At 38.4% G+C, this 23,264-nt stretch overlaps 1 protein-coding gene across 5 annotated transcripts in view; it reads right to left on the reverse strand.

Annotated features, from left to right (window-relative positions):
* Window positions 1-23,264, reverse strand: part of ZNF521 (zinc finger protein 521) — an 847,543-nt gene that overhangs the window by 406,511 nt on the left and 417,768 nt on the right. For all 5 annotated transcript variants that reach the window (XM_084964340.1, XM_084964336.1, XM_084964337.1 and 2 more), the window contains 2 exons: window positions 21,807-22,010; window positions 3,291-3,367 (listed from right to left, as the gene is read on the reverse strand). The gene's annotated coding sequence lies outside the window, so the exon portion shown is untranslated. The remainder of the gene's footprint in view (window positions 1-3,290; window positions 3,368-21,806; window positions 22,011-23,264) is intronic.

The following is a 23,264-nucleotide window of genomic DNA, read 5'->3' on the forward strand; positions in this document are numbered from 1 at the left end:
CTGCAACCTCATGGTTCCTAGTCGGATTCATTAACCATTTTGCCACGACGGGAACTCAGATACTTTTTGGCTTTTTAAAGTTGATTTCAGAAGCATTCTAATCTAGATAGAATTTACAGTAACCCAACCACGGGTCATGGGGAACATCAACAAATTGGGAATCTTTTTGTTGTCGTTCATTCCAGCTGCTTCAGTTTAAGAGGGAATTATTCTGTGAACTTGTCCTCAAATTCTGGGTGTCTGACCTAGTCAGGACCTCTAATTAGCAGGGTCTGGCTATTAGAACTACTATACGGTGCAAACAACTCTAGTTTCATCCTTCAGGCTTTTTACTTTAAAGGCTCAACTCCAAGTCTTACCAAATCCTACTACTTGAAATTAATCCCTTCCTTCATTCAGCTCTCTGTATCTACCTTGATTAAGCTTTTTTCTTTAAGTGACCTCATGCCAAATTGTGAGCTCCTAGACCAGGTTTTTGTCACTGCTTAGATCCCAAAAAAGTGGCTTTCACATAAAATTCCTACATAAATGTCCCTTGAACTGAATTGCCTTTTCTAAAAACTAGGGATTAAATTCACCGGTAGGGAGTGGTATGAAGATCAATGAGCAGAGGACAGAAATATACTCTAATGGTGTCAGAGATGAAGCCAACACACACCTGGTCCCAGACCCTGGCTAAGATGTGTATGTAAAACCAAATTAATGTCAAGAGAATTTGATGAGTAAAGTGAATGTTTTCCATCCTGCCGGTGCCTCTGGAGAGAGTGTTAGTACCATGACAAGAGGTGGAGGAAGGAAGAGATGCCGCAGCTGACCCCAGTGTGATAAAGACAGGCACACTTCCCTGCATTCCTCCATTCTGCATATTTCAAAATGATATCAAGGAAAACAATTTACAGTTAACTCCAAGTGCCCGTGGCTGTGGAACTCCTTCTGTCACGCCACAGAGATGAAAAAGAGACCCCCTTTTCCATAAACAACTCCAAGCCACATAAATATTCTTCTGTTCCCACTCAGAGCAGTTTCTGCTGCTGGTCTTCGTTCTGTGGCACTAAAACCCTGGCAGCCCAGTCACTCCCGTTTCTAGATGCCAGATCAGAGCGCTGCACCTGTTCAGGGATGCAGTGGATTGTGATGCATAAAGGCCCAGAAAGGGGCGGAGTTGCCACACTTTGATGCTATTTTGTAATGCTCTGTTATAACTTGCATCATTCTGCGGTGATAATCTCTGCAAGTGAATCGACTGACCAGGGATTAATCTCAAAAATTTATAAACACCTTCTGCAGCTCCATACCATAAAAAACAAAAAACCCCATCAAAAAATGGGCAAAAGATCTAAACAGACACTTCTCCAAAGAAGACATACAGATGGCCAAGAAACACATGAAAAGATGTTCAACATCACTCCTTATTAGAGAAATGCAAATCAAAACCAAGATGAGGTACCACCTTACACCAGCCAGAATGGCCATCATCAAAAGTCTACAAACAGTAAGTGCTGGAGAGGGTGTGGAGAAAAAGGAACACTAGTACGCTGTTGGTGGGATTGTAAATTGGTGCAACCACTGTGGAAAGCCGTATGGAGATTCCTCAGAAAACTAAACATAGAACTACCATTTGATGCAGCAATCCCACTCCTGGGTATCTATCCAGAGAAAACCACGACTCACAAAGACACATGTACTCTGAGGTTTATTGCAGCACCATTTACAATAGCCAAGACATGGAAACAACCTAAATGTCCATCGACAGAGGAGTGGATCAAGAAGATGTGGTACATATACACAATGGAATAGTACTCAGCCATTAAAAAGAATGAAATACCGGCATTTTTTAGCAACATGGATGGACCTAGAAACTATCATGCTAAGTGAAGTCAGCCATACAATGAGACACCAACGTCCAATGCTTTCACTGACATGTGGGATCTGAAAAAAGGACAGATTGAACTTCTTTGCAGAACAGATGCTGACTCACAGACATTGAAAAACTTATGGTCTCCGGAGGAGACAGTTTGGAGGGTGGGGGATGTGCTTGGGCTGTGGGATGGAAATCCTGTGAAATCAGATTGTTATGATCATTATACAACTACAGATGTGATAAATTCATTTGAGTAATAAAACACACACACACACACACACACACACACAAAAACGTCATGTTGACTTGAGATCATGCTGGCATCACCTTATTGCCTAATGTTTTTTGTTTGTTTGTTTGTCTTTTTCTAGGGCCGCACCCACGGCATATGGAGGTTCCCAGGCTAGGGGTCCAATCGGAGCTGTAGCCGCCACCTACACCACAGCCACAGCAATGCAGGATCCAAGCTGCATCCGCGACCTACACCACAGCTCAGGCAACGCCAGATCCTCAACCCACTAAGCAAGGCCAGGGATCGAACCCACAACCTCAAGGTTCCTAATCGGATTCATTAACCACTGAGCCACCATGGGAACTCCCTTATCGCCTAATGTTGCTTCTTCCTTCTCACTGCCTGACCAGGAGTTCTCAAACTTTGGGAGATGTTCTAATTTCATTCAGTCTGGAGCTGTACCCTACATCTTAATATATAGTCCATCCCAGGTGTTTCTTACACAGTCTTATGGGCTAAGAGTAAAGAAGATTAAGCTGAGTTATTTTTTACCCAGGCCTTTTGAATTATAATAGATGGGTGCGGGAAGTTAGAAGAAGCAGTTCCCTTATTTTTTACATTTAAGAAAAGAAAGCATAATACTATAATGATGTAATGGCTTTCAATTTAACAAATAAATATATATTTCAAAAGCACTAGTTAGTGAATATTCAAAAATTCAGTGAAACTTAGTTCTCTGTACTGAAATAGCAAACATGAACCAAAAAGAATTATCATCCTGGCTCAGACAATGGATCAACCATTTAGTCCAGCCCTCCGCACAAAAAAGACACAAAGAAGCTTTAGGTAGAAGGTCATGGTTTGTCTTTGAGGCCAACCTTCCCATAAATATCTGATGTTTCCTGACTTAGCTTATAAGCCAGTTGTGCAGGCAAGTATCACTGATAATATGGCACAAAGGCACATCAGAGGTCATTCAGCCCTGTCTCCCCATGTCACTGTGAGGTAACTGAGGCCCCCAGAAGTTAAGGGACTTGTGAAAGGTCTTTGGTTACTTTGTAGCCAAGCTCACACTAAAATCAGACCTTCCTATTCATTGCTTTTCTTGCTTTAGCCTATGTCTTAGCAAGGCTGTTCATTAGTTCTTTCATCCACTCAACCATTCATCTGTTCTACTGAAGGTTAGTAAGCACTTACCACATGCCAGGTGCTGGCTACACACTGAAGATGCAAAGTTGAGAAAGATCTTCTTTCTGTCTGCACAATCTCATTATCTAAGAAAGATTGAGATCAGAAAACAGGTCATACAGAGCAAATTTTCTTTGGTTTTGTCACTAATACAGCACTTATGAGTAAGATCCTTTCATTGTCTTCCAGTATGAATTTTAGATTTCGGTTATAGCCTATCTAGCATTTTGTTTCACTATCTGATCATCATTGATTTTTTTTTTTTTTTTTTTGTCTTTTTGCCATTTCTTGGGCCGCTCCCGCGGCATATGGAGGTTCCCATCAGGGGTCGAATCAGAGCTGTAGCTGCCAGCCTACGCCAGAGCCACAGCAACGCGGGATCCAAGCAGCGTCTGTGACCTACACCACAGCTCACGGCAACGCCGGATCGTTAACCCACTGAGCAAGGCCAGGAATCGAACCCACAACCTCATGGTTCCTAGTTGGAGTCATTAACCACTGCGCCATGACGGGAACTCCAGCATTGATCTTTTTGTTCAGGCCTCTCCTTGAGCCCACACCACCACTCTTTCTTTGTAGAGAGGAGGCAGCAAGTTTTACAATGTTTCTAGGGCAAATGTACTCTGATTTGGTGCAGGGTAGAATAAAACTTTTTTTCTTCTTCTTTCTTTTTTCTTTTTAGGGCCACACCTGCCGCCATATGGAGGTCCCCAGACTAGGGGTCAAATTGGAGCTGTAGCTGCCAGACTGCGCCAGAGCCACAGCAACGGCCAAATCTGTGACCCACACTCAGGGCAATGCCGGATCCTTAAGCCACAGGTATTGAACTTGCATTGTCATGGATACTAGTCAGGTTCTTAACCCACTGAGCCACAATGGGAACAGTGAATAAAATTTTTATTACAACTTCCTTCAAAACAATGGCCTTTGGAGCTGCAACACCTCTTTGGAACCATGACTCTCAGACCCTCTTCTAGTTCCTAACCAACACAACAAGTGATACCCCAAATGTAGTTTGGATTTCTTCTTTCCCACATGCCTCACCTTTCACTGTCATATGTGAAAGCACATATACTCTGTCTGTTCACATAGCTTCCCAAGATGGCTCTAGTCTTGGCATTTTACAAAGAAAAGATCTTAGTTGCAGTTGTTAAATTTGAAAATCTCACTGCTGATTCCCCCCCACACACACAACTATTCTTCTTAAATTACAAGAGAGAATGAAGGGATAGTTCTGATTCCTGACTCTCCGGAAACTCAGCCTTCTCTGAACTAGCCACTCCCCTTAGCAGCTGACTTTCTTAATGAGCTCATCCTGTCTTAACTTCTCAGCCAAGGCAAATCTGAGGTAGCAAATCGCATTTTCCAGCTATAAAACCTAAAACATTATCCCACAGGAGCCGCAGTACCCTGAAAGAGCTCACATTTGTATTATACTAAAATGTCAGTAGCGCAGAAAAACAAATGCCCAGGCCTACAAAGCACCACTTCTTGCCACCATCAAGGATACTGAATTATTTTGCCCATACATATATGTCACTTAGTAGTTTCCAAAAGTGTACCCAATTTATTACCCAATTAGAGGATAAATGTTTTTTAGAATGGGATTATATCTCTTATTTACTTACAAAAACCTCTAACATAATTTGGACACAGTGGATGCATAATAAGTGCAGTTTGACTAAAGATCACTTTGTCCTTAAATTCTAATAGCATCATTCATTTAACTGTTGAATGACAATACAACAAATACAAATTCTCTTATATTTGATATAGTCCCTGTACTCAAGGATTTTGCAACTTTACTGAAAAGGAAAACATGAAATAATTGGGATAATAGCTCTTAGAAGAACCTTGAAGCCTATCTAGTCAATTTCCATATAATACATGTTTCTGCTGTTCACCAATACTTCTGACTCCCCTCTCTTCTAAGTACCTGGGAAAACTGCATTCCTCAATCCCTTGAACTTTAGGTAGATTGTGTGACATGCTTCACCAAAAAAAAAAAAAAAAAAAAAAAAAAAAAGTAAATGGAGGGGATGTGAGTCACAAATTGGTTGGAGCATTTAAGAATCAGAGGATTTCCCATTGTGGCTCAGCGGTAACAAATCTGACTAGTATCCATGAGGATGCAGGTTCGATCTCTGGCCTCACTCAGTGAGTTAAGGGTCCAGTGTTGCCGTGAGCTGTGGTGTAGGTCGCAGATGTGGCTAGGACCCTGTGTTGCTGTAGGCTGTGGCATAGGCTGGCAGCTACAGCTCTGATTCTACCCCTAGCCTGGGAACTTTCATATGCCACCAGTGCAGCCCAAAAAAAAAAAAGAACTGGAACATGATTCTTTAAAAAAAAAAAAAAGATATTTTTATTATAGTTGATTTACAACATTCTGTCAATTTCTGCTGTACAGCAAAGTGAACCAGTCATACATATATATACATTCTTTTACATTCTTTTCCTATATTATCCTCCATCATGGAACATGCGTCTTCATTTACCTTCTTTTTAGCAATAATGGAGGAAATTTTATGATTGTCTTAGTCTGTTCGTGCTGCTATAACAAAATTCTATAGGTTGGGTGGCTTATAAACAAGAAAAATTTATTTCTCACAGTTCTGGAGGCCAGAAGTCCAAGATCAGGGTGCCAGCGCATTTGGGTCATATCTCCTAATATCATCACTGCAGGCTTCAGATTTTCAACAAGTGAATTTGGGGGGCTTATAAACATTCAGACCCCACCAGCAGCGAAAGACGCAAAGCCTGAATCACATAGTCTGGAGCTTGGAGGACAGCTCTCTTGGGCTACCCCCTCCCCAGGAGACTTTGTGTGAGCTAGAAAAACAACTTCTGTGTGGTAGGCTGCTGAGATTTAAGGTTATATGTTACCATTAACTAGTATAACCTAGACTAAATTCTTCATTTTATAGATGGGAAAATTTTAAGTGTTAAACTGTATGATATCAAACTTCAATGTGATAAGAATCCACTGTAACCACTGTAAGAACTGGAATGGCTAAATATTTCTTTATGAAGGATGTCTAGCTTGAGCTTCTCTCCATAGGACATGTGTGATCAATCCTGGGGTAGTGGTTATGGCATTGGTGGCAGTGATGAGACAGCCCAGGTCAAGAGATGAAGACAGGAGGAAAATGGGTACCCAATTATAATAACAATGGTTCATAACTATTGGTGTAGAGCACCTTACTTGTATTAACTCATTTGATTCTTACAGCCGTCCTTATGGAAATAACAACCATAATTCTCACAGCACTCCTTGTGAGATAGTCATGGTTACTAGTTCCATTTCTTTACAGAGTAAACTGAAACTTAGAAATCTTTCCTCTGAATATGTAGAGTTCCTTTCCATCCTCTTTCCTGAGGGTAAGAGGTGTTTCTTTTCCTTTGAAGATTTATGTCTTCATGGATGCCATGAATCCCATCCCTTCCTCTTCTCTGGGATGTTGCCCTAGTGGTTATCTCTTCTCTTTTCATTATCTGTTACTGCTCTATTTCTACTGGTTCCATCCCTTCACCTTAAAAAATAGACAAATGACTCTAATTTTAAGATAAAAATGGTTAAGAAAACATAAAACCAAAATAAATATAAGCTAATTTGCCTTCAAATTAGCACAATCCCTGTCTTCATCTCCTTAACCCATCGCAGAAACTTCCCTGGATGAGTCATCACTGACATCCTGGTTTCCAAAATCTCAGACAAAATGAGCCCTGATATTTCTGGGTCTATTGGCCAGGGCTAACTTGGCTTTTCAGGTTCTATTCTCTTCTGAATTCTTCTTACTCCTTTACTATTCTTTCTTAATCCAATTTGACGATTCCTCTTCCTTTATGAGCCCCTTAGGTGATGGTCCTATATTGAGTCTTCAGTCCTTATTATTCTCACTCTTCATGCACTGTGAGGACAACCTCATCTATTTCTACAGGTTGACTATATGTTAAATATAAAACTCTGGTGCCATTTTCTCTCAAGGACTTCATACATATGTATCTACCTCTTTATTCACCTGTTACCAAGTCCCCTTGAAGTAAATGGGTTAAAAAAACCCAAAGTCATTTTTTGCCACCCAAACCTTCTCCTTATCTTGAACTCCTTATCTTAATAAATAACTCCGTCAACTACCTACTCCTTCAGACTACAAGTCTGCAAGCCTATTTTTCTCCTCTTTCACTGTAATTAGGCTCCACAGTTTGAACAAGCCGTCTAGATAACTCTCAATTTCTACCTCTTTTTTTTTTTTTTTTTTTTTTTTTTGCCACCCCTGGTCCTGGTTTAATTTAAGGCTTTGTCATCCTCAGCTTCACTACATCATTCCCTTAATCCCAGTAAGACTCCCTCCAAACCATTCTTCACGCTTGAGCAAGAGTAGCCTTTCTGTATCAATATGTTCATGCCATTCCTCTGCATTATTCATAAGTGTTTTATCACATTCTGGATAAAATCTATGGTTTTTACTCACTGTTGTAGGCACAGGAATAAAAAGAGGTATATAACACAGACTCTGTGCTTGATAATTTTGTACCTTCTGCTGAGGGCCATGCACACGATCATCCCAATCATTGTGCCACATGATAAAAGCATTAGAGATTGTGCTCAAGGTACTGTGGGGCACTGACCCGGGAGCACTTGAGCTTCACAACAGAGAGGACTCTGACTGTGACTTGAAGCCAGGTGAAAAGTACCAGAGGAGACACTGAGAATAATAAAGGGTATGTCAGGCAAAGGAGGCCACATGAAGACCTGAGAGACCTCAGATCATACTGGGGCCAGCACATCTCTGGCTTGGCTTAGGGGGTTAGTATGAAGAAGGGAGTAACAGCAGGACTCAGCACATATTGTTAAATAAGTGAATTAGTGTAGAGTATTTGAAATGTATATTATCTAAAATTACTTGAAAATTTGGTTTGCATTTCCTTCTACATATAAAGAGGAGATTTTTTTTTTTTTCTCCATGATCATAGCTTGGTTCTGTTCTTCTTCACAAGTGTATTTCTCTAGTTCATGATATGGGATTAGGCTTTTGAAATAATGCACAAAAATAAAGTCAGCATGTTGTCATAAAGATTTATGTGCCACTCTAGGTTCCAAGCCCCATAGTTACGAGAGAAAGACCTGGCAAACATATGGACTTTTATCTTTTGTTGTTGTTGTTGTTGCTGTTGTTTTACTTTGCTTGTCTCATAGCTTTGAAGTTGCTTCTGAACCATAGGTGGGTATAAAGACAGTTTGATCTTCAAGGATTACTGATATGTCTAAAAGATAGGCTCCATAATTCACTCTGCTTTCTGGATGAGTGGAGCATGTCAAATCATTCAGTACCTTGATGAAAATGAGAGGGCTAGATGTACTTCTGTTTAATAAGGATACATCTAATTGGAGCCTATATTTTGATTTTTTTGGTGCATGTGATAGTACTGTAAATTGTCTTTTTTCATTTTCTCAATCTCATTAACTTCATTCTCCGTGGCTTCATTATTTTCAGAGCTGTCTTCAGTAGCTGCATTTTTTCTAACCCACTAATCTGTCAGATGTTAGAGTATTTTTAATTATATTTTTCCAATATTTCTTTCCTTGTCATCATTTATTTTTAATTTACATGCATATATTATTTTTATGATGAAGCAAAAGAATGGCTGCATGCTATATGCAGTATATAGTTACCAAATTTGTTATAGGGCCTTTGCCTCTTGTGTCTCACAATCAAATTGCACTTCTTCTGCTCTTTTCAGATTTATGCAGAGAAGAGATCATTAGGAAGAACTTAGATCCATGTTGGTAGGCTCTGAAGGTTGGGTCTCAATCAGTGATTGCCATAGATAATCTTGTTCTGGCTTTGAGCTGTTATGTTTTAAACTGCCACCCTGAGGAACAGGATACTCTTGCAAAGCAATTAGAAGGTGCCCTTAGTAACAAACGGTCTTCAAGAACATAACTACAACAAACCAATCCCCTCCAACAAGTGGTACATGGTGAACACTCTAGTCAGGGGGGAGCGTGATGGAGAATGGAGCAGGGATTTAGAAGTTGAGCCACAGAGAGAGCCAGTGCTCTGAAGAGTAACTCGGTCAGCTGCACCAGGACTGAGGTTAAAATTCAGGCTCAAAGTATCCAAGTTCTTTGTGATTATTCACAGGAGTTATCACTGGGCCTCTAGCTCAAAGCATGGATGTTCTCCAGTTCTATCCCAGGGAATACAAGGAAGCAAAATAACAGTAATAATACCAAGTAATGTTTATTGTTTACTGTGTGCTAAGCACCCTTCTAAACACCTTAAATATGCATATCATTTAACCTCACAACAAACCTGTGAGGTATGTATTTTATTATTTCCTTTTTTAAAATGAGAAAACCAAGGACAGAATAAAGCAACTTGACCCAAGTCATACAGTTATTACATGATGAGGTTAGGAATGGAACCTGGGCTTTCTTACCCTGAAGCCCTTGATCTTAGGTAGTGCATTGATAAAAATTACTAGGAAAATATACATTTAGGAAGAATATAAGAAAAGCAGTTCTTTATTTTATTTTAATTTTTTTATTTTTCCCCGCTGTACAGCATGGGGATCAAGTTACTCTTACATGTAAACATTTTCTTTCCCACCCTTTGTTCTGTTGCAATATGAGTATCTAGACAAAGTTCTCGATGCTACTCAGCAGGATCTCCTTGTAAACCGATTCTAAGTTGTGTCTGATAAGCCCAAGCTCCCAATCCCTCCCACTCCCTCCCTCTCCCATCAGGCAGCCACAAGTCTATTCTCCAAGTCCATGATTTTCTTTTCTGTGGAAAGGTTCATTAGTGCTGTATATTAGATTCCAGTTATAAGTGATGTCATATGGTATTTGTCTTTGTCTTTCTGGCTCATTTCACTCAGTATGAGAGTCTCTAGTTCCATCCATGTTGCTGCAAATGGCATTAGGTCATTCTTTTTATGCCTGAGTAGTATTCCAGTATGTATATATACCACATCTTCCGAATCCAATCATCTGTCGATGGACATTTGAGTTGTTTCCATGTCCTGGCTATTGTGAATAGTGCTGCAATGAACATGCAGGTGCATGTGTCTCTTTTAAGTAGAGTTTTGTCCGGATAGATGCCCAAGAGTGGGATTGCTGGGTCATATGGAAGTTCTATGTATAGATTTCCAAGACATCTCCAAACTGTTCTCCATAGTGGCTGTACCAGTTTACATTCCCACCAACAGTGCAGGAGGGTTCCCTTTTCTCCACAACCCCTCTAGCACTTATTATTTGTGGATTTATTAATGACGGTCATTCTGACTGGTGTGAGGTGGTATCTCGTGGTAGTTTTGATTTGCATTTCTGTTATAACCAGCGATGTTGAGCATTTTTTCATATGTTTGCTGGCCATCTGTATATCTTCCTTGGAGAACAGTCTATTTGGGTCTTTTGCCCATTTTTCCATTGGTTGATTGGCTAGAAAAGCAGTTCTTTATCCTCAACTCCTTAACTCAAGAGTGCTGCCATCTTTGGTCTTCTTTTCCTTACTTACACTCAGATCCTTATGAGCTCAGCCAGTCTTAGAGCTTTAAGTACCATTTTTCTGATGACAAACTCCTGAATTTATATCTCCAGTCCAGATCTCTTTCATTTCTTTTTTTCTTCTTCTTTTGCTCTTTAGGGCTACACCCAAGGCATATGGAATTTCCCAGGTTAGGGGTTTAATCAGAGCTACAGCTGTCAGTCTACACCACAGTCACAGCAACAGCAGATCTGAGCCTCATCTGCAATCTACACAACAGCTTAAGGCAATACTGGAGACCTAACCCACCGTGGGAGCCTAGGGATTGAAGCCATATGCTCATGGATACTAGTTGGGTTCGTTACCACTGAGCTACAACAGAAATTCCTAGATCACTTTCAGGATTCCAAACTCATGTATCCAATTGCCTTCTTGACATCTCCACTTTGAAGCTAGGTAGATATCTCACACTTAACAACCTCAAACTGAACTGATCTTTCCCTACAATCATATTTCTCCCACAGCTTTCCACTTTGCAGTCAATGGCAACTCCATTATCCCAGTTGTTCAGGTCAAAACCTGAGATTTTCTTGACTTTCTTTCACGCCAATCCAATCTGCTGGCGAATCCTTTTAGTTAATTCTTCAAGATTTATTCAAAATCAGACCGCCTTTCCTATCATCCCTATGAAACCAGCCTGGCCTGACTACTATTCTGTCTCACCTGAATTACTGTAATAATCTCATAATTGGTTCCTCTGCTTCCAACTCCATCTGTTTACAGTTTATTCTATAGAGAAGTCAAATCGATCATTTTCAAATGTAAGTCAGATCATGACAATCCTCTGTTGAAAACTTTGCAATGACTCAGTTTCACCTGGAGTAAAAGCCTTTTTATGATGGCTTATAAGATCTTGTGCTATCTGACTTTCCCTTAAAAATGTCTTGAGAGGAAAGTATACTTTCTCTTCTTCTTTTTTCCTCCTCCTGTCCTCCTCATTATGCTACACTTCATTCTCATCTTCATTCTACTTTATTTTTAACATGCTTCATAACACAAGTTCCAGAACAAGGTGGAATTCAGTACTTGGTAGTGTTCACGTAATAAAACCTGAATTCTCTCTTTGACCAAACAACTTTCTACACAATCACGAAAGCAAGAGGTGTGGACTCATTCTTTTTTTTTTTTTTTTTTTCTGAATATGAAGGTAGGTTTTATTTTAACTTTATAACTGACTTGAAAATGCTGATTTTTTTTTACACTGAAAATCTATTTATTTATTTATTTATTTATTTTTTATTTTCCCACTGTACAGCAAGGGGGTCAGGTTATCCTTAGATGTATACATTGCAGTTACAGTTTTTTCCCCCACCCTTACTTCTGTTGCGACATGAGTATCTAGACATAGTTCTCAATGCTATTCAGCAGGATCTCCTTGTAAATCTATTCTAGGTTGTGTCTGATAAGCCCAAGCTCCCGATCCCTCCCACTCCCTCCCCCTCCCATCAGGCAACCACAAGTCTCATCTCCAAGTCCATGATTTTCTTTTCTGAGGAGATGTTCATTTGTGCTGGATATTAGACTCATTCTTGACTAATATTTTTCCATCATTCACTATATTCAGTTAGTCCTAAGACCATAGACATGGCTCTCAAGTCCATTTTTCCCTCCCCATCTCCATTACCCCCACATGAGTGCAAGACCTCTTTACCTTCCACCTGTATCACTGCAACATCTCTCAAGAGGTTTCTCTTTCCTTGGCCTCTACTTCTATCCATTCTCCATCCTATAGCCAAAGTGATATTTCCAAAAGGCAAGTCAGATATCACTTCTTGGCTTAAATATCTCTACTTTTCCTTTTATTTATAGCTTTGCTTTTTTAAAATCTTTTTGGATCAAGGCTCCCTTGCAAGTCTAGCAAGATATTTGAACTTCCATGAAAAGTGTAAGTACTAGAGTTGGAAACAAATTTCAGGTGACCCATGGATGCTTTGTAACTATCCAGAGAAGTAAGTATTCAGCTCCCAGGAATTCTACATGAACAAACCTTCAGCCATAGGACAGTGAACCAAAGTTCTTCAGTCTCTCATCTGTGACCACCAGGTGTCTCATATCCCATGACTAACTTTACTTCTCAGGACCTAGCTCAAGGGAAATATTTTCTGATCTCAGGAAGTTCATCTTTCCTCTTATCTGCCTCTAAAGCATGTGTATGTATATATAGACAAAGACAGACAGATAGATAGATAGGTAGATAGATGGATAGATAGATATAAAATACATATATGCATACATGTTATAAGCATATATAGATTATTATATTAGGCTGTAAGTATTTTCTAAACATTTTCTCCCATTAAAACTCTCAATGCTTTGAGGAGAGGAATAATATCTAGCATTTGGTTTATATCCCAGTCCTACCACAGACCCTAGGGAATAATTATTATTTAGTAAATATTTACTGGGTAACTATACTAAAGGTTTAAAAAAAGGAGGGATGTTGATTTCTCTGCTAAAGATATCTTTTCTAATATCAATCAGAAAAGAGATAACTCCAGTGCATCAGATTAAAATGTGATGGTAAATAAACAGTTCTGAGCTTTGGTATTACAGTTCTTCTAGTTGGCTTTTCTCATTTCTTCCTTCCAGGGTTAGGATGCGTTTTTGCTCTGTTCCTCTTTTGATCTCCAGACCAATGACATTTTACCCAGTATGGAATTCTTTTTTTTTTTTTTTTTTTTTTTTTTTTTTGTCTTTTTAGGACCTCACTCACAGCATATGGAGGTTCCCAGGCTAGGGGTCGAATTGGAGCTGTAGCCACTGGCCTGTGTCACAGCTGCAGCAACAGCAATGCAGAATCCGAGCTGAGTCAGCAAACTTCACCACAGCTCATGGCAATGCTGGATCCTTAACCCACTAAGAGAGGCCTGGGTTCAAACTTGCGTCTTCATGGATACTAATCAGATTCATTTCCACTGAGCCACGATGGGAATTCCAAATTCTTACTGTCCAAATACATCATCCAGAGATAAAGTTCCATGACCAATGCATCTGCTCATGTCTTTAAATCTGGGTTTGCACAAACTCTTCTCTCTGATCCATAGCTCAGAGTGTTTCTCATAAAATGGTCCAAGGACCTACCTGCATCAGAATCAACTTGGGTACTTTTTCATGGGGCAGATTCTGGGCCCCATTCAAACCTACTAAATAATACTTTGGGGCAGCAGGAAAATATTCTGGAATCAGCATTTTAAAACTTTCCTAGGGCAGAGTTCCTGCTGTAGTGCAATGGATCGGCAGGGTCTCTGCTGTACCAGAATGCAGGTTTGATCCCTGGCCTGGCACAGTGTTAAAAGGATCCAGTGTTGCCACAGCTACAGCCTAGGTTGCAACTATGGCTCAGATATGATCCTTGGCCTGGAAACTCCATATGCCTTGGGGCAGCCCAAAAAATTACGAAACTTTCCTAGGGGAAATCTCCGTATTGGTTTTCATAGTAACTGTAACAATTTCCATTCCCACCAGCAGTGCACTGGGGTTCCCTTTTCTCCACATTTTCACTAAAATTTGTTATTTGTAGACTTTTTGAGGATAGGTATTCTGACAGGTGTGAGATGATATCTCAGTTTTGTTCTTATTTGAACTTCTCTAATAATTGGTGATGTTAAGCATCTTTCCATTTCCATTGTATTGTTTTTTTTTATATTGATTTCTAAGAGATGTTTACATATTTGGATATTAACCCCTTGCCAGTCATATCATTTGCAAAGATTTTTCTCCCATTCAGTATGTTGTCTATTCATTTTTCAATGGTTTCATTTGTTGTACAAGAGATTTTAAATTTAATTAGGTCCATTTGTTTATTTTTGCTTTTATTTATTTTGTTTTAGCATATAGACCCACAAAATATTGCTATAATTTATGTCAAAGAGTGTTATACCCATGTTCTCATCTGAGGTTTCAAGTTTTACATTGAGGTCTTTAATTCATTTTGAGCTTTTTTAAAATATAGTACAAGGAAATGTTCTAATCTCATTCTTTTACACATAGCTGCCTACTTTCCTCACTTATTGAAAAGACTGTATTTTCTCCACTGTATATTCTTGCCTCCTTTGTCATAGATTAATTGACAACAGGTATGTGCATTACTTCTGGGCTCTCTTTTGATTCCATTGATCTATGTGTTAGTTTTTGTGACAGTACCATGCTGTTTTGATTATTATGAATCTGTAATACAGTCTGAAGTCAGGGTTTCTTTTTTATCAATGATGCTTTGGGAATTTGGGGTCTTTTGTGGTTCCTATAAATTTTAGGATTATATGTTGCAGTTATGTGAAAAATGTCATGGATATTTTGATAGGGATTTCATTAAATATGTAGAATGCTTTCAGTAATATGGCCATTTTAACAATATTAGTTCTTCCAATCCAAGAGCATGGGATATCTTTCCATTTCTTTGTATCATCTTCAATTACCTTTACCACTGTTGTATAGTTTTCAGAGTATAGGTCTTTCATCACCTTAAAAACTGAAAATAGAACTACCATATTACCCAGCAATTCTACTCTTGGGTATATATCTGGAAAAAATGAAGACACGAATTCAAAAATATACATGCACTACAAAGTTTATAGTGGTACTATTTATAATAACCAAGATAGGGAAGCAACCCTTCCTTTACCCACTTGTCTGCTGCAAGTGTCAAGCAGCAGACAAATGGATAAAGAAGATGTGGTGTATATATATAATATACATATACATATATATATGTATATACACACACACACACACACAATAGAATACTACTCAGCCATAAAAAAGAATGAAATTCTGCCATTTGTAGCACCATGGATGGACCTCGAGAATATTATGCTTAGTGAAATGCCAGGCAGAGAAAGATAAATACTATATGATATCACTTGTTTGTAGAATAAAACATAAAACAAATGAATGTATATCACAGAACAGAAACAGACTCAGAGATGTAAAAAATAAACTAGGGAGTTCCCATCATGGCTCAGTGGTTAATGAACCCAACTAGTAGCCATGAGGATGTGGGTTCAATCCCTGGCCTTATTCAGTGGATTAGGGAATCCAGTGATATATTTTTTTTTTTTTTTTTGCCTTTTTGCCTTTTCTAGGGCCGCTCCTGCGGCACATGGAAGTTCCCAGGCTAGGAGTCTAATGGGAGCTGTAGCCGCCAACCTACGCCAGAGCCACAGTAATGTGGGATCCAAGCCACGTCTGCAACCTGCACCACAGCTCACAGCAATGCCAGATCCTTAACCCACTAAGCAAGGAAAGGGATCGAACCCGCAACCTCATGGTTCCTAGTCGGATTCGTTAACCACTGCGCCACGATGGGAACTCCTGTAATAACTTTTAATGGCGTATAAACTATAAAAATACTGAATCACTATGAGGGGCACCTGAAATGAATATACTATTACAAATTAATTATACTTCAATTAAAAATAAATAAATAAAACTTTCCTAGAAGACTGCTTTATACACTAAATTTGGGAAACACTGACCTAGAACTTTCACTTGTGTGCTGGATCTGGGTTTTTTTTTTCTTTTCTTGATTCCCCTTGGTTAAGACCATATTTTAAGTTAATCATGACTGATGATTACCATTTTTTGTTTTATTTGTTTCCTTAAACAGGGACAATATTAAGAGGAAGAGTTTAGAGGCAGAAAAAATATGGACTTAAACCTCCCTTCTGCCATTTACTTACTGGGTGAGGTCACTTCTACTCTCTGAATCTCATATTCTTTAACTGTAAAGTGGGCTAACAATGCTTACCTTAGAAGATTGTTGTGAATATTTAATGAGATATTATATGTGTAAATTGTTTATTTAGCATAGTTCACAGCCCAAATAAAGTGCTCAATAAATGGTAGTTATCACTAACAGTAGTAAAAATAACCAACCCTGAAATCTGTCATTTTCCTAGTAAGGTATAAATATATATCTCATAGTATATGTACATTTGTATGTAGATGTGCATATATGAGGAAAAATATATAATATAATATTATATATTGTATATAATATTACATAAATACAATAATATATATATTTTTGTCTTTTCTAGGGCCACACCCAGAGCATATGGAGGTTCCCAGACTAGGGGTCTGACAGGAGCTGTAGCTGCTGGCCTACTCCAGTGCCACAGCAATGCAGGATCCAAGCCACGTCTGTGACCTACACCACAGCTCATGGCAACACTGGATCCTTAACCCACTGAGCGAGGCCAGGGATCAAACCTGCAACCTCATGGTTCCTAGTCAGATTCATTAACCACTGAGCCACGATGGGAACTCCCCAATAATATATTTTCATATGAGATTTATAATTAGATTTTTGCCTCTCCTTACTCACCTACTCAATTTTTCCTGTCGTCTGATTCCTGTTTGTCTATCTAGCTTAGCTCTGAACTGGACGTAGATGAAGATTGGCACTTAGAAAATTGCTTCATCCTATCAGGAAATTTTTAAAGTACTCAGATGAATCACTATGAAGACTAACTTTGAAAACCGTGTTTGATCAGTGGTACAGTTTTGGTTGATAGCTCTGCTATTCTCAGAGGAAACTTAACAAAATATTTTCAAAGAGGAGCACTTTGAAGGAAGAAAAGATTATGGGAGGAGGCAAACTTGGGGGAACAACTATGCTTAATAAGAATTCTTTACATAGTTTCTCATTCATTAGACAAGTTTATGAACTGTGAATCATGTCGATGGTGCCACTTTATCAACTAGGACCAAACTAAGATTCTAGAAAGATCTATTCAATAATGAGGAGAAAATGGTTCAAGGAGATTCTCAATGATTTTTCTATAGAAAAAAAAAAAGGTGAAACAGTATAAATTTGATTTAAGTCATACTTCTCTCTCCTGAACTAAAATTTGTCATGATCACAGCCACCCTGATGTCATTTAGAATTTCATCGTTAGAAATCTCTAAGTGAGAATGAAACTGTAACATGAGTTCTCATTTTTTAGTTTGAAGTTTTCAGCAGGGATTCCATCAGCTCCTGAACTCTTGCTGTATCTACCCAATGACTTTCTGGGGATTGAATAGAATAGCATAAAGAACTCTAGTATTTGGAAAGTTGCAAGTGAGACTCTGTAAAATGCAGCTTCCAATATGCATCTGCCTTCTTTGCAATAAGCTCTATCTTTAGTTCTTAATATGCAGGAACATTAAAAGGCCTTATTATAATGGGGTGGGGTGGGTAGGAAAGAAGAATAAGACATTTCATGAGAGTTTGAAGAGAGGGGAGCATTTATTAGTTATGAGACAAGGTTTCCGGAGGGCGCTCCAAAACAATAGAGAGCAGTGGGAGATTGGGTCTATAGGAAGGATGGGAATGAGAATACAGAAGAGAACAGCTGCCACAAGATTGACAAAGAATTATGTATCTTCTGGGAAGGCTTCACCAGAACCTCTTGTTAGCTTTTTCCTGACTGATGAGCCATTTAATATTTTCATTTCCTTCCCTCGCCACTCAGATTCCACAGTATATCACTCCAGTAACCCTCTTCCTGTTATTCTCAACCTTTTCATCTTATTGTCCTAAACTATTCGTCTGGCTAAATACTGGAGAATATTTGTCCTTCCCTGTGCATGCAAATAGGATGCTAGCCTCAGTGAGAGAGAACCATGACTAGGTAATCTGGAGTCACTAAATTCACGTGATGGAAATTCAAAGATGCTGGACCATCATCAACTCCCCTACTCACTACTCTGTCCCATTCAGCATAGCAGGCTTGCCAAATCTCCCAAATCTTTATATCCATGTCCCCTCAGCCTCCCATTTCACTGTCAGCAAATAATCACCTATTTTACTGGAAATATAGACACCTCTGAACTCCTGACATCCACCGATATTTTTACCATCTCCATAGTTTTGCCTTTTCTGGAATGTTACATCGTTGGAATCATATAGTATGTAGCCTTTTCAGGCTGGCTTCTTTTTCTTAGTATGTGCATGTAAGTTCCCTCCATGTCTTTTCACTGCTTGATAGCTCATTTCTTTTTAGGACTGGATAGTATTCCATCATCCTGATGTATCACAGTTTCTTCACCTACTGAAGGATATCTTGATTGCTTCAAGTTTTGGCAAATATGGATAAACCTGCTTTAAACATGTGTGCAGGTTTCTGTGAGGACATAAGTTTTCAGTTCCTGTAGGTTAAGTACCAAGAAGCACGTTTGCTGGATCACATGGTAAGAATTTGTTTACCTTTGTAAGAAACTCCAAACTGCCTTCAAAGTGACAGCATCAGCAATGAATAAGATTTCCTGTTACTTCTCATCCTTATCAGCATTTGCTGTTATCAGTAATCTGGATTTTGATCATTCTAACAGGTGTGCAATGGCTCTATCCTTTATTATTATAGTTTATGGTTTAATTTTTGATGTTAAATTAAACATCTGAAGTTTATTTGGATGAAAGTTTATTACGATGTGGAGAAGAGAGCTAATTTTAATTTGTTCCAAATGGTAAACCCCTCCCCAAAATAACTTACTGAATAATCCTCTTCCAAAGACATTTTCAATGTCATTTTTTGTTCTATTAACTTCTTATAATATTTGGATATGCCTCTCTGTCCCTAGACTTTCTATTCTGTTCTGCTCATCTGTCCTAATTCTGGACCTGTTCCTTAACGCTTTTAATAATGTACACTTACAATGCATTTTAATAACTTGTTGGGGAAAACAGACATCTAAAACTTTTTTTACTGACTGGTTTTATACTTTTATTTTCTCAGGTGAACTACAAAAACATTTGGTCATGTTATATGTAAATTATATATATACAATATATATAATTACTCTTACTTATCTACATATGCTTTTTAGGGCCACACCCATGGCACATGGAAATTCCCAGGCTAGGGGTCGAATTGGAGCTGGAGCTGCCAGCCTATGCCACAGCCACAGCAATGCAGGATCAGAGCACATCTGCGACATACACCGCAGCTCACAGCCAAGCCAGATCCTTAACCCACAGAGCAAGGCCAGGGATTGAACCTGCATCCTCACGGATACTAGTTGGGTTCGTAACCTGTTGAGCCACAACAGGAACTCCATACTATTTACATTTTGACAAAAATTTGTTAACTTTGTAAATTAATTTGGGGAAATATGGACGCCAGTATACTTTCAAGCTTTTTCTTTCTTTCAGATATTATGTCTTTCTTTTTTGATTTTCAGGAAAGGATTAAACTGTTCCACCTAAATTAGAGCTCATAGTTTTTGTTAATTTCACTTCCAGGTAACTTGCATTTTCATTTTGGTTACCACTGTGAATGAAATTTTTACTTTCCATTACATTTATAGAGAGAGAAACTTTATGTGATTATCTTGATTCCAGGTATTTTACAAAACCCACTTAGCAGTTTCAATAAATTCGTAGTTTATTCTGTGGGGTTTTTTAAAAGTGTTTTAATCTATAATCTGCAAAAAAAGATAACTAATCTCTTTCCAATAACTACATATTTCAATTTTTCTTTTATATATGACTGTAAACAAATTTCATAAAAATATTAAAAGGAATGGAGATTTTTTGTGTTCAATTTGAAAGTCTCTGCTTTTATAATTAGGCATGATATTATCTGTTTAATAAACAGATTTGATATGCACGTATTTATTTGCATGCATCTAGAACATCTCTGGGAAGAAAACCAGAAAGCAGTAACAGCGATTGTGTCTGGGAAGAAGTTTAATTGATGGAACAGTTAAGTTCCATCAATATACTCCATGAATATACTTATGTGTCTGTCCTTTGAAATTTGTACCATTTACACATATGACCCCTTCAAAACAAAACTAATAGATCTAACCAAGTCAAAGCAACATTTATTTTCTTATTAAGATAGTATTATTTAGTCTTGGTTTCTAAGGCTAAAAAAAACCTTAACAATGGGTGATGAATTAAACATGTGTTTCTTTCTGTATTTATTGCCCTGATCATATGATTTTTTAAATTTATTCTTTAGCATATTACATTTAAAACTGTCTAATTTTAAACCATCTTCATTGGTTGTGATATTTTAGCCTTTTTTTTCTGATGAAGTATAACTAGTATTTTATTTAGCATCTTTGTATCTATGATCTTAAATGAGATTGTTTTGCAGTGGAGGGAGTTGTGATGTGTCGGTCTGGTTTTGATACCAGTATTGTGAAACAGAGACAAGTCCTCCATATTTTCTTACACTCAAAAGTTTATTTAGCATGGAATTTCTCCAGTGCTTGAAAAATTGAAAGAACTCATCTGTAAGACCACCTGGTTTTAGATTTCTTTTGGAAGAAATATTTTGACAATATCTTTAATTTTTTTACTGCTATGATTCTATTAAGGTTTTCAACAAAGCAAATATGCCTTAATATTTCTTATAAATGATTGACTTGAAAGATACTTTTTGAAGTGCAACATGGGTGTGATTTTTAGATCAAATCTAGACAACACTGTCATTATGAATAATAAAAATCACTATGAAGTGAATTTATTAACATAAAAAGTTCACTTCTTGATTTAAAAATTACAAAGTTTCTTTCATAAATCACCAGATCTTGCTGTTATCAAAATAGAAACATATATTTATATTTGGTAAAAGAATCCAAATTTTTCAATTAACCCACATGGTTGCATGTGTTCATTAATAACATAAGCCAACTCTTAAAAATATGTGATATTCTGTTCAGAGTTCATAATGGTAGGAACTGAAATGACAAATTTATCTTACTCCAGAGAACAAATCTCTGTAACTCAACCGTATCTCTGCCACTCATGAATCATCAAGCCTGGGCTTTACTTGTGGGATAAATATATCTATTATGTATACCTTGTTGTCCTTTTTGTATAACTATATATTTCTTTCTTTGCATCCACTTTTATTTATATGCATCCTACCTCTGATATTCACAGTGGAGACTTAACTTAGAGCAAATTAATTAAAGCCACCAGTATTTGCTCTATAATATGGCTGAATCAAAACAGCAAATTTTCCAGGGTCTTTACCGTGTTTTCTTCAAAGTAGAAGCACAAGCTGGAAAATGGAGTGAGGTGAACATTTGATCAAGATGACAAGCACCAGTGGATCCCTGCTGCTGGCTGGAACACAAGCCCGATGACATGTATTTGGTGTCATTCCGATGTAGATTCTGACAGAGGCCAATTTATGGTCCAATTTATGTCTTGACTCTCATACGAAGGCCAAGCAAGCTATAAAATGTAATAAGAATTTCTTCAATCAATGTCCAGAGGAAAAACAAATCACTCAGTTACTGACACAATATTGCATCAACACCCTGGAAAAGTTCTCACGAGTGTGTGACATGCCCCCAAGCTACAAAGAGCATGGAGACGAAAAACCCACCATAGCAACACCACATTCTAATGGAGGAAGTCCTAAACTTTATAGCTGTTAATAGGTCATCAGCTTTCTTTTCCTTTTAGCCTAATAGTACTTCCATTTGGAGGAGAAGGGGAGAAGAATATTAAATAAATAAATAAGTAAATGATTGTTCTTCCTGAAATGTCACTTTCAGGCTTATTCCTGACCTCCTTGCTGTGCCCACCTTTCCTCTTTTCCCCACTTCCTCTCCTTCCTACCAGCCCTCCTTTTACAGAGAAAGTTATTTATTTGTCCCTTGGCAGATCATTCCAACTTAGGCTCCTAGTGAGGTAACACAGATTAGTCCCTGATCACAGTTCCTATCCAGCCAGTCGTGGGTTTGAGTATTTTCCACTCTGTCTCTTCTTTCAGATGTTTTCTAACCAGACACGCGCCGTTAGGCACTGTTGCAAGTCAGTGGAGGGGAGGGTTTCAGAGAAGAAAGATGTGGGCATTGGCTGTTCATGAGGTTTGTTCTATTTCTGGCCTGTTTCTTCTAAATCCTGTTTTAAGACTGTCACTGTGCAACACACACACACACACACTGTAAAAAGCTATAGGAGTGCCATTGTGCTCTATTTCAAATGTGGCTTCATATATATGTGCACTTAGGGCTGGCAGAGTAATTTTGTTTATTGGTATGAGGTGGGGTGGACAAATGGCTAACATGAGGCACTTCATATTTGAAAGTGTTTGCCTTCAGAACATTAGGAAAGCTATAGGGCAGGGCAGGAAAACAGAACACATTTTTTTAGAGGTACTTTTTCTTCTTTTTATAAAAGAATATGGGAATTGTTAAGAGGAGGGAGACCTCATGGTGCACTGGCTGAGAACTGGGGGCAGCTCTGGTTCACGTGGCAGTGCTGGCACTGCATGGCTGTATCACGGGTGGGAAGGGACCCCTGACTTAGCAGTGCTTCTGAGGTCAACACTAACATGTGAAAAAGAGTCACGTGGTAATGACCATTAGTACTTGGTAATATATTTAATATATACCTGTAAGGGCAAATTTTGTCCATGCACACAGTTCAAGACGTGGTAGTCTCATGCATTGATTGGCCTTGGCTCTGAATCCCATTAGT

Source organism: Sus scrofa, chromosome 6 (genome assembly GCF_054392235.1).
Source record: "Sus scrofa isolate SSC_HxYL_T2T_F1_AM1 chromosome 6, Sscrofa_HxYL_maternal_Yorkshire_Landrace_v2.0, whole genome shotgun sequence".
Taxonomy (NCBI): Eukaryota; Metazoa; Chordata; class Mammalia; order Artiodactyla; family Suidae; genus Sus; species Sus scrofa.